The sequence below is a fragment of the Nymphalis io genome, chromosome 1, assembly GCF_905147045.1.
Source record: "Nymphalis io chromosome 1, ilAglIoxx1.1, whole genome shotgun sequence".
Lineage (NCBI taxonomy): Eukaryota > Metazoa > Arthropoda > Insecta > Lepidoptera > Nymphalidae > Nymphalis > Nymphalis io.
The window spans coordinates 8201433-8215719 of record NC_065888.1 but is presented as its reverse complement, the minus strand read 5'-3'; the positions used below and the strand labels follow the sequence as shown (position 1 = coordinate 8215719).

At 34.3% G+C, this 14287-nt stretch overlaps 1 protein-coding gene across 2 annotated transcripts in view; it reads right to left on the bottom strand.

The window, feature by feature from the left end:
- Positions 1 to 12942, bottom strand: part of LOC126769687 (band 4.1-like protein 4) — a 39111-nt gene extending 26169 nt beyond the window's left edge. For both annotated transcript variants that reach the window (XM_050488694.1, XM_050488635.1), the window contains exon 1: positions 12643 to 12942. The gene's annotated coding sequence lies outside the window, so the exon portion shown is untranslated. The remainder of the gene's footprint in view (positions 1 to 12642) is intronic.
- Positions 12943 to 14287: the final 1345 nt, after the last annotated feature.

Sequence of the window (14287 nt, the reverse complement as noted above, 5' to 3'; positions counted from 1 at the left end):
TACTATAAAGTATCTAAAAATAAAGTTCAAAAGTTTTTGAAGTAAGAATTTCTACGTGAGCTGCGTGGTGTCTATTTTAAAAGTGAAATGAAAGCAATAAAGACTGCGTATTTATGTTCTGTTAAACTAAATATGTATATACAAAGACTAATAATTTATAATAAATAACTAATTATATATCGTGTACGTTATATGTTTTTAGCATTGATGAGAGAACCGACACGCTGGTCAAAATACTGCAAAACACATCCCGCAAGTGTTTTCCGCCACAGAGAAGAGACAACGCACCAAAACTCTCTGCTGAGACACTCGAGCTCATGAGAAAACGACGAGAACTACCATCGTTTTTGTCAGATAAGGCCTTAAACCGAACAATAAAAACGCTGACGCGACGCGATCTCCGACGCTCCAATACCCGTGCCATCAAGGCTGCGATTGAGCAAAATCGGGGATCGAAAGTGTTCGCTCGCAAGTTTGGGAGGCCGCGTCTGACAAAACTTAAAACTGAAAATGGTGGGGTCGTTACCTCTAGGCCTGAGATTATCGGAGAAGTAGAGAGGTTTTATGGGCAGTTGTTCTCTTCAAGATCGGATAAACCCGTGGGAATCAGTATTGATGACCAGCGCGCCCCTCTTATGCGCCATTACTCCGAGGAGCTCCCGGTCGTTGACCAAGGAGAGATTAGGGCGGCTCTAGAACAGCTTAAAAACAACAAAGCTCCGGAAGATGACGGAATCACAACAGAGTTGCTTAAGGCAGGCGGGACTCCGGTCCTGAAAGAGCTAGCAAGCCTCTTTAATTCCGTCATCCAACATGGCAAGACCCCGGAAACGTGGAGCGGGAGTGAGGTGGTACTGTTTTTCAAGAAAGGTGATAAAACCCTCTTGAAAAACTACAGACCAATCTCCCTCCTGAGTCACGTGTATAAGCTGTTCTCAAGAGTCGTCACGAACCGTCTTGCCAGACGACTTGACGAGTTCCAGCCCCCAGAGCAAGCCGGCTTTCGATCAGGCTACAGCACCGTGGACCACATCCATACTGTTCGGCAGATTGTGCAGAAGACCGAAGAGTACAATCAGCCGCTGTGTATGGCATTTGTGGACTACGAGAAAGCCTTCGACTCCATCGAAACCTGGGCAGTGCTCGACTCATTGCAGAGATGTCATATCGATTGGAGATATATCGAGGTACTGAGATGTCTGTACAACGCCGCTACAATGACTGTCCACATCCAGGACTGTAAGACGAAGGCGATCCAACTGCGCAGAGGGGTGAGACAGGGGGATGTAATATCCCCGAAACTGTTCACCAACGCGTTGGAAGACGTTTTCAAAACGCTGGATTGGACTAGGTATGGAGTCAATGTAAACGGCGAGTACATCTCACACCTTCGATTTGCCGACGATATCGTCATCATAGCAGAGTCGCTGGAACAACTCACCGAAATGCTGCGTAGCCTAGGCGAGTCTTCCCGGTGTGTCGGTCTCGGTATGAACTTGGACAAGACCAAGGTCATGTTCAATAGGCATGTCGTGCCGGGACCGATATACGTCGAGGAGAAACCTCTCGAAGTTGTTAGTGAATATACCTACCTAGGACAGATAATACAAGTCGGTAGGAACAACTTCGAGAAGGAAGCCGATCGAAGAATTCGCTTGGGATGGGCAGCATTTGGCAACCTTCGTCAAGTCCTCAAGTCGTCTATACCGCAATGTTTGAAGACGAAAGTCTTCAACCAATGCGTCTTACCTGCCATGACATACGGTGCCGAAACGTGGACACTAACTGCGGGACTAGTCCACAAATTCAAAGTCGCTCAGCGTGCTATGGAGCGAGCTATGCTCGGAGTATCTTTGAAGGATAAGATCAGAAATGAGATTATCCGGAAAAGAACCGGAGTCACCGACATAGCTTGCAAAATTAGCAGGCTGAAGTGGCAGTGGGCTGGTCACGTATGTCGTAGGACCGATGGCCGTTGGAGCAGACGAGTCCTAGAGTGGAGACCGCGAATCGGCAAGCGCAGCGTAGGGCGCCCTCCAGCCAGGTGGACCGACGACCTTAAGAAGGTGGCGGGCACCAACTGGATGCGGAAGGCGGAGGACAGGGAGCTTTGGCGCACCTTGGGAGAGGCCTATGTTCAGCAGTGGACAACGATTGGCTGTTGATTGATTGATTGATTGATTGATTGTTATATGTTTATCAATTTATTGTTTGTTTATAAAAACTGTTATTGCTATTTAATCTAAATAAAAAAAGCATGTTTAAAGTTATACATGTTGACAAAGTATCTAGATAGTTAGGTTATTTTAAATCGTAGGCAAGCTGATACACATCGACTTTGTTTTTTTTTTAATATAACCATAGAAAAGGAAAAAAGAGTTGAAAGGTTGTATTGAAGCTTGTCATCTTTGAAATTAGAAATCTAATATTCAGAGAGTTAATACAAACATGCCTCAGATATTATTGAGAATCGACCCTAGAGGGATTGAGAGTTATTTAGGAAATCCATTATATTTATTTTTGTTACAGCTACGGAATATCATATTTATGTTTTAATAAAAAATAAAAGCTATTTTAATAAATTATTAAATAAAATGCTACAAAAATAGTAAAATTACAAACATTTTTTTCTTCTAATTTCTCTTGCAGTATTAAAAGTTTGAATTATAAATAATATTTTACAAAGTTTTCGTAATATGTATTATAATTCTCTTAATCCAATAAATTTTGTACGTTACACATACATTGTATTACATGTTTTTTGGACAAACACTCTCTATTCTAATCTCTCATAATCCCATGGATAGGCAATCTAACACGATCGGAGACAGTTCAGGCGTAGACCAAACAGCTTAACGTGTTTTCCGAGGCACGGGAGTGTATAAAACATTTTATTCACGGAATTTGAACCCAGAACTTTGGAGTCTGCAGCCGTATAAGCCTAAATCAATGAGGCGTACAAGCAATCTAGGCAATTATTCATCACGTGTGCGATATAGTCATGTATAATCTAAATTTAACACGCATGAATCACGGGTTCGGCTAATTTGAAATGACATGTCCAGCTCAATTTTTTTTTTTTTGTTTTTAATATGGAAATAAATTAATATATTTAAAATTCTATGACAACAAATTTAATATTTCCTTACGATTGCATCAATAGAATATGTGTATAATATTTGTCAAAGATACGGAATATAAATTTAAATTTATAAATTATGAACTAATCTGGGTTTTATTATAGTAAGTATATTGAATGCAATGTAAAAAAGGTAATTTTAAATATGGCTGTACTGAAAACGCTATCAGTAGCGATGTAAATAGAATACATCTGTAAATGCTTTGATATTTTGTAAACGCATATTTAAATTTAATATTTTACGTTAACCTGTTATTACATACACAGTAAGTACATTTAAATACCCACCTAAATTGTATTGTATACATAATCTATTTTGCCCTTTTTTGTCTTTTTTTTAGTGTCCAACTGTTGTTGGACACAGTTAATTTAAATGACTTTGATGTGATAAAAACTAAAAAAATCTAACCCAAGAAAATACTAAACTAAAATATAAGCTTAATGCTTTTATTTTAGTTTAGTATTTTTAAGCATATTCTCAAAATAAAAACAACCGTTTATGCTTTGCAATTTAAACCATTGTACGATGAATCTTTTGAATATATTATACGGTGTTTGGTCGAATACACAAAAAACTTAAAAAATAAATTATATTTGCAACGAATATGACAGGAAAAATAAATTATTCGGTTGACAATGTTTTCTTAAAACATTTAAAAAATGTATAATATTATGAGATTAATAATTTACTAAATGTGATATAATGAATAACAGTTGGTGAGAAAGACTTATTATTTTATTCTACAGACCATTACATTATGCAAGCCGCCATGACGCGCTACAGCACAGTGCTTCCATAAGAAGGGTTTCTGCTTGCGATATTAGCGTTAATATATCGCTACAATTGTACGTAAAAATATCTACTGTACAGAAGAGTTGGCCTAGTGCTGAGAATACATGAATCTTAATCGATGATTCGTGTTCAAATCCGAGAAAACTACTGAATTGTCATGTGTTGTTTAATTTGTGTTTATGATTCATCTCGCGAAGGAAGACATCGAGATAAAACCTGTATTTGTCGGATGTAAATCTATGCTATATAGTATCCTCCAAACTGCATTACTTTGACAAGAAGTGTACAAGAACTGAATAATTCTTAAGATTTATTAGTACCTTAAAATATTCTTCTCTATCTCGCTTCGTAAGTCCACGATTTAAAAAAATCATACGACATTTTGATTCAATTTAAAACAACGTTTAATTGGAGCTCCATTTTTATATATACGAGCTTCTACAGTATCAATACCAAAGGAATACAGATATTTTTTCCATAACTAGTAAGATTATTTATTGTATAAATATTTTTTTAATACGTGACTTAGCAATATTAAGTACTTGTATGTGTTGAAAATTGAAACAATTGAATGGTATTGATACATTGACCAGCCTACGAATTACGATGATGTGTTATCCAATTTTATATGCCTTTTATTTATAGTCATATTTAAGTATAGGCGAAGGTGCGAGCGGACGCCTTCGCATGCCGTCACGTGCTCTTTACCTCGCATACTAATGTACAATTCTATATCAGACGACAAAAACTAACTATTGTAAACTTGTGAACTAACATTCACTGGCCAAGAGTGATAGTTCAGTGGATATGCAAATTTAACTAGCGGTTTTGTTTTCTGCTCATGTAATTATTTATCTTTTATTGCATTCTCTTCTTACTTGATTAAAAACATATGAATTCGAAATGTAATTTTAAGTTTAAGATTGTTAAAGACATCGCTAGGCTATTGGATACTTAAAGGTAACCCTAATTCACCGATTCTTAAATCGTCAGTTAACTAAATATGAAAAGAATAAAATAGGCATTTAAATTTTCTATATATTTTTCACTTGGTGGTAGATACCAACCTACTCATCTTATGTTCTACTGCCAAACAGCAATACTCAGTGCTATAATGTTCCGGTTTGAAGGGTGAGTGAGCTTGTGTAATTGCTGGCACAATGTACATGACATCTTAGTTCTCAAGGTTGGTGGTGCATAAGCACACACAACATATATATCCAAAATCTGTCAAAATTTCAAAGAAAATATCAATTTCTAAATCGGTTCTTATATAAGCAGTTATCAAAAGTCTATCATGACTTATTCTGTCATAAAAAATTTATCTGCTTTAAGGCAGTAAGCTTATAATAATCAGTGCGTTGACCAATGAAACCCAGACGTATGAAGTAACAGTAGAAAATAACAAGAAAGCTATAATATATAACCAGAACATTGTTGAATGTTTCAAATGATTAAAGTTCAATTAATCATAACAAACACTTTAAATGTAGATTCTATATGCTGTCATTCAAAACCCGTTACAATGACTAGAAAATACGTTCACGAATGTCGACGCATAGCGACGTCACAACACAAGTAAGAATATGCCTTAATGGACGAAGAGTATATCGTATATTTTATATACCACATAACAATATTCAGTTATTTTTCTAAGAAATTACATTTCATTAACTTATTGGTATTTTGCCCTTCAGATTTTGATATTTAAGATAAAAGAAAATTAAACTGTATAGTCAATAAACACTATATAAAACGTTAGCAGGTTTGTAACAATGCAATTAATTTAGGCAATTTATTAACATAAGTTCGCAATTTTCTAAAAAAGCGACAAATATAATAATAAAATAAAAAAATTACAAGTCACAACCCAGTGACTAGAAGACGTAAATCTTAGGCGAAGATTGCAGGTTCTACCCCGGACAAAAAAGCCCATCGTAAAGAAACCTGCATATTATGTCAAATGGTAGTCTACAACATGTGCATCCACCAACACGCATTTGAGCAGGATGGTGGATTAAGCTCCAAACCCCCTCCTCAAAATGAGAGGAGGCCCCTGCCCAGGAAGGACATTTAAAAGCTGTAAGTTTCTTTTATTTAGCTATATTATTATTCTGTATTATTATTTAGTCGATGTTTGAAAGTAATATAATTTACGAAAGCGTACGATAAGTCCCAACGCAAAACAAAAGACGGAGCTAATATCTACACAATTTGCGAGGCAAAGCTGGATCTCAATGATCATCTCAGAAGTGAGTCAAAATTGAGCAACTTAATAAGAACAATTGCTGAAAATGAATAATTTATTTAACGTAAAAGTGATAAGGAAACCGAAATTCGGGGCCGTTATTGTCTTGAATTACGAAATTGAACTGACTGCGCCAGTAAGTACGCTCCTATTAAGTCAAATGACCCAGCTCAAATTTTATACGGCAATAAGTCGCACGCAACATCGTGAGTGCCATATACATTGTTAAAAAGAAGTATAAAAAACATAGACAGCGTAATCTCGAGACAAACTTCGAACTAAATAAATATATGTATATATGTTTAATTGATTTCGTAGTTCGTCGGAACTATGACAATTATGAACTTTTATTAAAATTCTAATGTGTATATCAAAAAGTTTTATAGCTATGTATTATATAGTTCGTATTAATGAATTTCCTCGTGAAACCCCAGAGAGAAACGAGGAGTGGGATTCAGGGTGAAAAAACACATTGTTCCGGGAGGCCGTAAGTTACCGGACGCGCGTTTTTTCTGGTACAAAAAACCTTAACCGTGTTATTTGTATAATCGTCTTATTTTTTCATATTCGCATTTATAATATTAAAAGCAGATTTTTGCAGATATTTTTAATAATAAAATGCTGTTTCAATCTTTAAGAAAACCTGAATTGTTTAAACTTTATTGGATATGTAATAAAAGTAACCAATATAGACCTTGAAACAAACTTAACAGATGACTTGGATTCAAGTGCTCACTTGGATGAGAGCCAAAAAGCAGAGCTTGCGAATTGCTTGCAAATGATATACGTTGGCGACATACGCCGTACAATGTTAAACTACGAAAAGTGCCAAAGAATTTTAAAAAGGGAATAGAAAGACACTTGGGAACATTAAATCGGAGAGAAACCCAGCCGAATGAGTCAGAAATAATGTATTCCGACTACAAGATCCTGATGGTTTCGACAAAGAGGTTAAGCATTTTGGTTCCCTAAAATTAGTAGGTACATTTATTATTAAGAGTAATTTCTCGAGTCTAAAATTACCTCAGGTAGCTCGCGGCGATATCGCTCTCATAACAATCAGAGGAACTGAGATGAGCGGCCCATGTGAAGGCTTACCTTTTCTGTTGCTACCACGCCCACTATTTAAAAAAATTCAACTCGTCTGGGAATTAACTATTCTCTTGCCGTACATATTATAGAGCAGTGAAGTTATTCTATAATAAAATGTATCTTTAATGTGTTATGATTTTAAAGATAAAGAAATATCCTATATGATTTAATAATCATTTCAAACAATTATAGAATTTCTAACAAAAAATAACCTCTGCGATTTATTGGTTAAGGTATGGTATATTAGTACCTAGTAAGAATAACAACGTACTCTATTTTAAAAATCGTAATAAAAACTAAGAAAAACTAGTGATGATTTTAAATAATCAGTTTCTGGATTTATATTTTATAAAGCAGCACATTTCGCATAAAACTTAGAAGCTGTGAGACTGAGGAAATACTTGGTAGTTAGCCTTTTGGTTAGTTTTAATATGAGCGTTAATTAAAAAGTTGCAGTTATTAAATTAGGATTCTCAGTTGAGTTCGTGTAGAATGGCCGACAGTTCAAAATGGAATTTTAATAACGACTGCTTTGCCCACAGCGCATTAGGGTATGTACGATGCATGAGTGTGAGATGTTAAGCGCCCCCCCCCCCTGATATCCCGTTTACAAGATTAATTGTTTCTATTAACTATGAATGGGTTTTCATGTTACACAGACAAGGGTTATTGATTTGAAGTTAGAGCTCTTGTAATCTGTAACTCAACTACTAGATACATACTTTGCAATAATTAAGTTCATTGTTTCTATTTGCATAAAACACTAAACAACTATACAATATTTTATATAAATTTTGCGTTGTGCAAGTGCAAGAGCTAATGTTAATTTTACTGGTGGTAGGGCTTTGTGCAAGCTCGTCTGGGTAGGTACCACCCACTCATCAGATATTCTACCGCAAAACAGCAATACTTGATATTGTTGTGTTCCGGTTTGAAGGGTGAGTGAGCCAGTGTAATTACAGGCACAAGGGACATAAAATCTTAGTTCCCAAGGTTGGTGGCGCATTGGCTATAAGCGATGGTTGACATTTCTTACAATTCCAATGTCTAAGAGCGTTTGGTGACCACTTACCATCAGGTGGCCCATATGCTCGTCCACCTTCCTATGCTATAAAAAAAAAAAAATTTATTGTTGTTGTATTGTATTGTTACGCAATTCATTAAAATTATATTAAAAAATAGGTTCATAATATAGTTCAATTGGATCCATTTATTGAAACTATTTTATTATATAGTAACGAGCATGAAAATATATATATATAACTTAAGCTCAATTGGAATAGATTTAAAATTCAGTTTCAAGATTTGACCCACACATACGAACAGTAGAAGTTAAATGAAAGCTCGTAAAATAGTACCAGCTATAAAATTAATCGCTAAAATATTAAAGTCGAAGCGCTTCACCTGTGAATGAGCAACTAACGAAGAACCCCTAAAACTTTGCTCTATATTCACTCCTTTGTGAAATAAAAGCGTTCCTTTCACACCAAAACACCTCTTAATGAAACGCGATCGTCGCAAATTCGTCTAAAGTTTCGCAACAATGAGCAGAAGCAGTGGGTATCGTTACATCGAGTACGAATGATGCGCCCGACCGTATTAGATTCTATTAAATAACAACTAAACTTTGAGAATTTACGAAGACTTGAGAAGCGTAGCGTGAAGCGAATGAAGTGATATTAGTTCGATTCCTATTGGAAGTTTCTGACCGCAAACTGTTCGTGACGGGCTCTCGACTAGGAACGAAATAATGATTTAGAAGTCCACTGTTGCGTGCAAGTTTGTCAAGATTTGTATAGCGTCTGACGACAATTTCCAACCGATAGACAGCAATACGTTCGACTCTAAGATTTCACTAATAGTTGCCGAGATTAAATATTATTTACAAAAAATAAATATATATTTTTACCAATGTCTTGAATTTACCTACATGAAACTTTTATCCTATTCATTTTCTTATAATAATACTATAGAAATATTTTAAAGATTCTATATAACGCTGCGATTATTGGAACAGGAGCGCTTTGACGGCCACGATTCAATCTGGTAATCGGAAATGGGCATTGTGCAACAAAGGCTCTATTGTCCGCGACGGCGGCGTCCCCACCGCACCCGCGCTACCGAATGGATGCGAATATTCATGTCCATATTCGAATCATTTACTCATACGCTGTTCACAGTACGATATGTTCATAGTTTTTAAGCTCATCTGGGTAGATTCATCATATATTCTACCTACAAGCAGCTGGACTTAGTAGAGTGTGTGTAGGTTAGAAAGGTAAGTAAAGTAGTACAAACATTAGGGAGATAACATCTGAGTATGCTGGTGGCGTATTGGGTATGTAAGTGGTGGGTAATATTTCTTACAGTGCCAATGCTTATAAGTGGTGTTGACCACTTGCCATCACGTAGCTCATATGCTCGCCCACCTCCCTTTTTTATAATTTTTTTTTGTTATTATTACTAGCTTTATACTGGCTAAAATGTGTATATAAAATTGATATATAGGATTCTTATACATTTCTCATAATTCATGTGATTGCGATATTTCGATAAGGCGTAAATTCTAATAAGATTGTTATCAACAAAGTTTTAATTTTGAGAAAGGTATAATTTTAGAAGATAATTACACAAGAGTTATTAAATTTTACAACTTAAACTTAGTTTAAGAAGATTAAATTTACGCTTTTGTTAATGTATTGTGTAACAGTCAAAACAAAGTAAACCAACTCAACACAAAGCATTAACTAAAGCAGCTATCGAAGAGTTTGATCCCTCTCCTTGCATCCAATTAGTTAAACTGCACCAAAATATAACAATAAAATTCGAATAACATATGCTTTCACGCTTCAAATTAATACGACAACTAACTTACTTAAAGGCTTTAATAGTTACTTACATATATATAAAACTAATACAATGCGTATAAAAAGTAAAAATGCTTTCCATCATATTATATGTATTATATTATTGAACATCAATGTTTGAGTGCGTTCAATATTGTATGTCATAATGCTCTTCGACTATATAAATATTATTAAATGTCAAACTTATTACATGTTACTGTTGTGCTGTTGTCATTTGACATTGAACATAATCTACTTGTTCACTATATGTGTTAACTACTTTATACTCTATAAAATAAGCAAAACATAACAAAATGTATTTATATTACATTAACTGCCATGACCGACTCAATATAGTCTTTAAAGTCGTTAAATATACCAGTAATTATCGATTGACCTAATTACACGTACAAAATATAAAAACCTACTCTTCAAAAAGGGAGAGAAGGCCTTAGCCCAGCAATGGGACATTAACAGGCTGTGACTGGTACTGTAATATAAAAATCTGTTATAGAGCTGTTTTTAGGAAAAACTGTCTTTTGAAAATATTAATTCTCGGTCTCAGTATTCATATAGACCACATACCTGTGTATGTGATAACTACTGGTAGTGAGTGTAAGTAAGGTTTTGTATAGGCTTATATACGTGTGTGGGTGGACACAGACAGACAGACACACCTTATCAAGCACCAAACTTGTAATCACAGGCGCAAAGACCATAGCATTGTAGAGCCCTATAGATATAGATCCTCATAGATGTAGCTTGGTACAATATTGACGATGTAAATAGTTGATTACATTTCTTAAAGTGCAATTGTATCTAAGGAAACCCAGGCAGCTTCTACTCAAATTAATTCCTAAGCCAAACTAAAACTAAGTAAGTGCTACCGTAGATTTTATAAAATTTCATATACACATATAGTATAACTGTTGCATAATTATATAAAGTATATTGATATTTGGCGGATCTCTCCAATAAAGTAGGTTCAATTAGAATAAGTTCTCACGGAAAATGTTAACGTTAAATAAATTGTATCTTTAGAATTCACGTCAATGCAAATGAAACAGGTAATAATAAAATAATATGTAAATTTTTAAATCAACTCCGAATTTCACTAACAGAATCGTTAATCGACTGCCAAGAAATCTCAAATATTTTATTTGGATAAAAGGAATCGAAAAAAATTCAAGTGGAGGGGTTCGATGAGTGGACCTAGATTTCCTTGTCCGGATTCCGGATAAAGAGACACTTGATTCAAACCGAATTCTTATCACATATAGTATACATTATAACCGCAAATCGGAACATAATAATAATTTTTAAGTATGTACATAATGTAGTAAAATTAATAGCCATCTTTAAAGTTTTCTTACGTTGTTATGATTTTTTTTTATTTTAAATGATTTCACTTCATTTATTTTTTATGTGCAATTTGTTAAATCTATATAAAAATAGATCCATTCTATTTTATTTCGCATTTACAGTTCAATTACATTTTTATTGGCGTTCACGAATTGATTATCATTAAAGGGTAATTATGTTTCCTTTGAGGTAATAAAAACAGATGAAGTCGTAAAACAAAAGCATCGGTATTAACCTTGCGTAATTGTATTTGAATACGCAAAATAATTCTCAAATAAATATTATGTTTTGATGTTAATCATTATAATTTTCCTGAATAATTCTAGATATTTTAAGATCTTTATCGCCAGGCAGGCATATTCTTCAAATCATCCGTATATTTTTATATCAGGTACAAATACAACTAACATATTGATAAAAATACTCCAATGTGACCAAAAGTAAATCAATGATTCCTTACTTCAAGCAATATATCATTTAAAAAATAATATTCTTAATTACATATATATATTTAATTTCTTAATTAATAAAATTTCTTAATTACATATATATATTTTGAATCGTTGTGTTCATTTATTTAGAGCATATTGTATTAAGAATTCAAAAACAAAACAATTCATTGAGTTATTAAAATTATTGTTATTCAATTAAAATTCGTAGAAATCTTAGAATTAGGATCACGAAATTTGAATGACACTTGAATAAGTAGACGGTGAGCTACTTAGTTATTCGAAATGGGTTCTTGAATAAAGGTTGTCGGCCACCAAGACCGAGTTGAATAAAAATATTTAAACAAAACATTAGGAACAAATGTTCTTTCAAGGAACTACAAAGACGCGAGTATGATTACGACTTTATCTTTGATATGTAAAATAAACAGTGCGTGCAATTGTGGATAAATCGAGTCTAATAGAATCATTACTGCTAAGGTGAGGTGAGGTAATATTGTGGTCGCGATCCGATGAGCGGTGACATCGGCCACGGTGGCGGGCGTTCAACTCAGCCATAGTTGACCACGACCGCTGCCAAAGCCACTACTATACAACACAACAATCACCAGTACCCTGTTTATATTGCCTAACGCGCTTCGCTGAATGGAAAGATTACACATAATGACAGCTCTACAAAAACTTAAGATGATATATGATAACTAGGTACTTACTTAAACTGAGAACAAAAACTCAACTCCGTTTCACACTTCTATCCATGTGAGGATAGTTAACATAGTTTATGACAATTTTGCATTCAAATTGTACTTGCGGACAGTGAAGCCGGTATTCTCAGTACACTTTCACAACACTTTTAAGTTAACATTTTAAAAAGTTTTTTTTTATATTATAATTATGATATTTAAGTGGGTTCCTTGAAACTTATAAAAGTAAGGTGCAAAACAAGTGTTATAAACAAAAGGATGGGATACGCGAACGCAAGTAACTTGTACGAGGGGCGTCGTGCCACCTGTCACCGCGGCGAACAAGTATGCACTGCCGGCCGGCGGGCCCGGCGGCTGCGAACCCACCGTCTCCCGCGTTCACAACTTAGCTCGGGGCTCACATATCGAGGTTAACCTAAACAAAAATCATAATCATTTATAATAGTCAATACTATAATTCCTTACGTAAGTCTTCACTGAAATGTAACTGGTGAGTAGGAAAAAAATCGATTTTGATCTTTACATAGACAGTTAAATAACAGCCAAACATGCTTAAAAGTTATTCGAAGCTTTCTAAAAGTTCAATTTCTCATGGTGTTGTTAAGTGATTTTTTATGTTATAGCGCCATCTCGGGGAGTATATCAGAACTCGGTAGAAATATTTAAGCTTTGTAGAGGCATAATAATTGCTTAGCACCACTCTATGCCATTTTAAAGTTAGTGTAATCGAAATAAAGATGGCATGAATAAAACTTCTCTTGTCTCAAACAAACATATTTTGTTGTATTTTATAAATTCGTTAAATGTCTTACTTTTTATTACATTCGAGAAACATTTCTGTCTTTTTCCTTTTTCATTAAATTCATTACGCGTACAAAAAAATGAAATAAACTTTTTAATATCCTTGATATTTCCAAAGTTAATGAAATCCTATAAAGCAACATGATGACATATTTGTACAAAAACACCCTGATTTGAATAAAAGTTATATTTAATCGTTTTAAAAATTGCCTTCCTCTAAAAATATCTTGATTATTTTTATCTTTGTGTTTAATTTCATAACCGAAATCGTTTTTGGAAGTTTTATTAATGAAGAGAGTTTCAATATGGTTTCAACTGAAAAATGTTTTGTCGTGTGCTACCGTATTAGTCATAGTACATTAATATTCTGATGAGACTCCCTGTGAGGTCGGCTTGACTCATACACACATGTAGGTAACAACGTGACAATATTCAACACAATATTAAAATCATATTAACCATAAAACACCAACAATTGAATAAAATATAAAATATTATTGCTACTTTTTATATAACAAACAACGAATATAAACTTATATTAAATATATATTTACCGGTGGGAGGCCTTTGTAGACTAACCAGTCTGGGTAGGTACTCACTCATTTTTCAATATCCTGCTGCCAAGCAGTTATACTTTTAATTGCTGTGTTCACGATTGAAGGGTTAGTAAGCCAGTATACTTATAGGCACAAGGGACATTACATTTTTAGATCCTATAGTTGGCGGCATACCGACTTTATACGTTTTATATGGCCAGTTACTACCGTCGAAATTGGTATATTTGCTCCTTCACCTACTTATTAAAATAAAAATAAATAAAGAAGATAAAGTATAAAATAAAATAACTTACTAT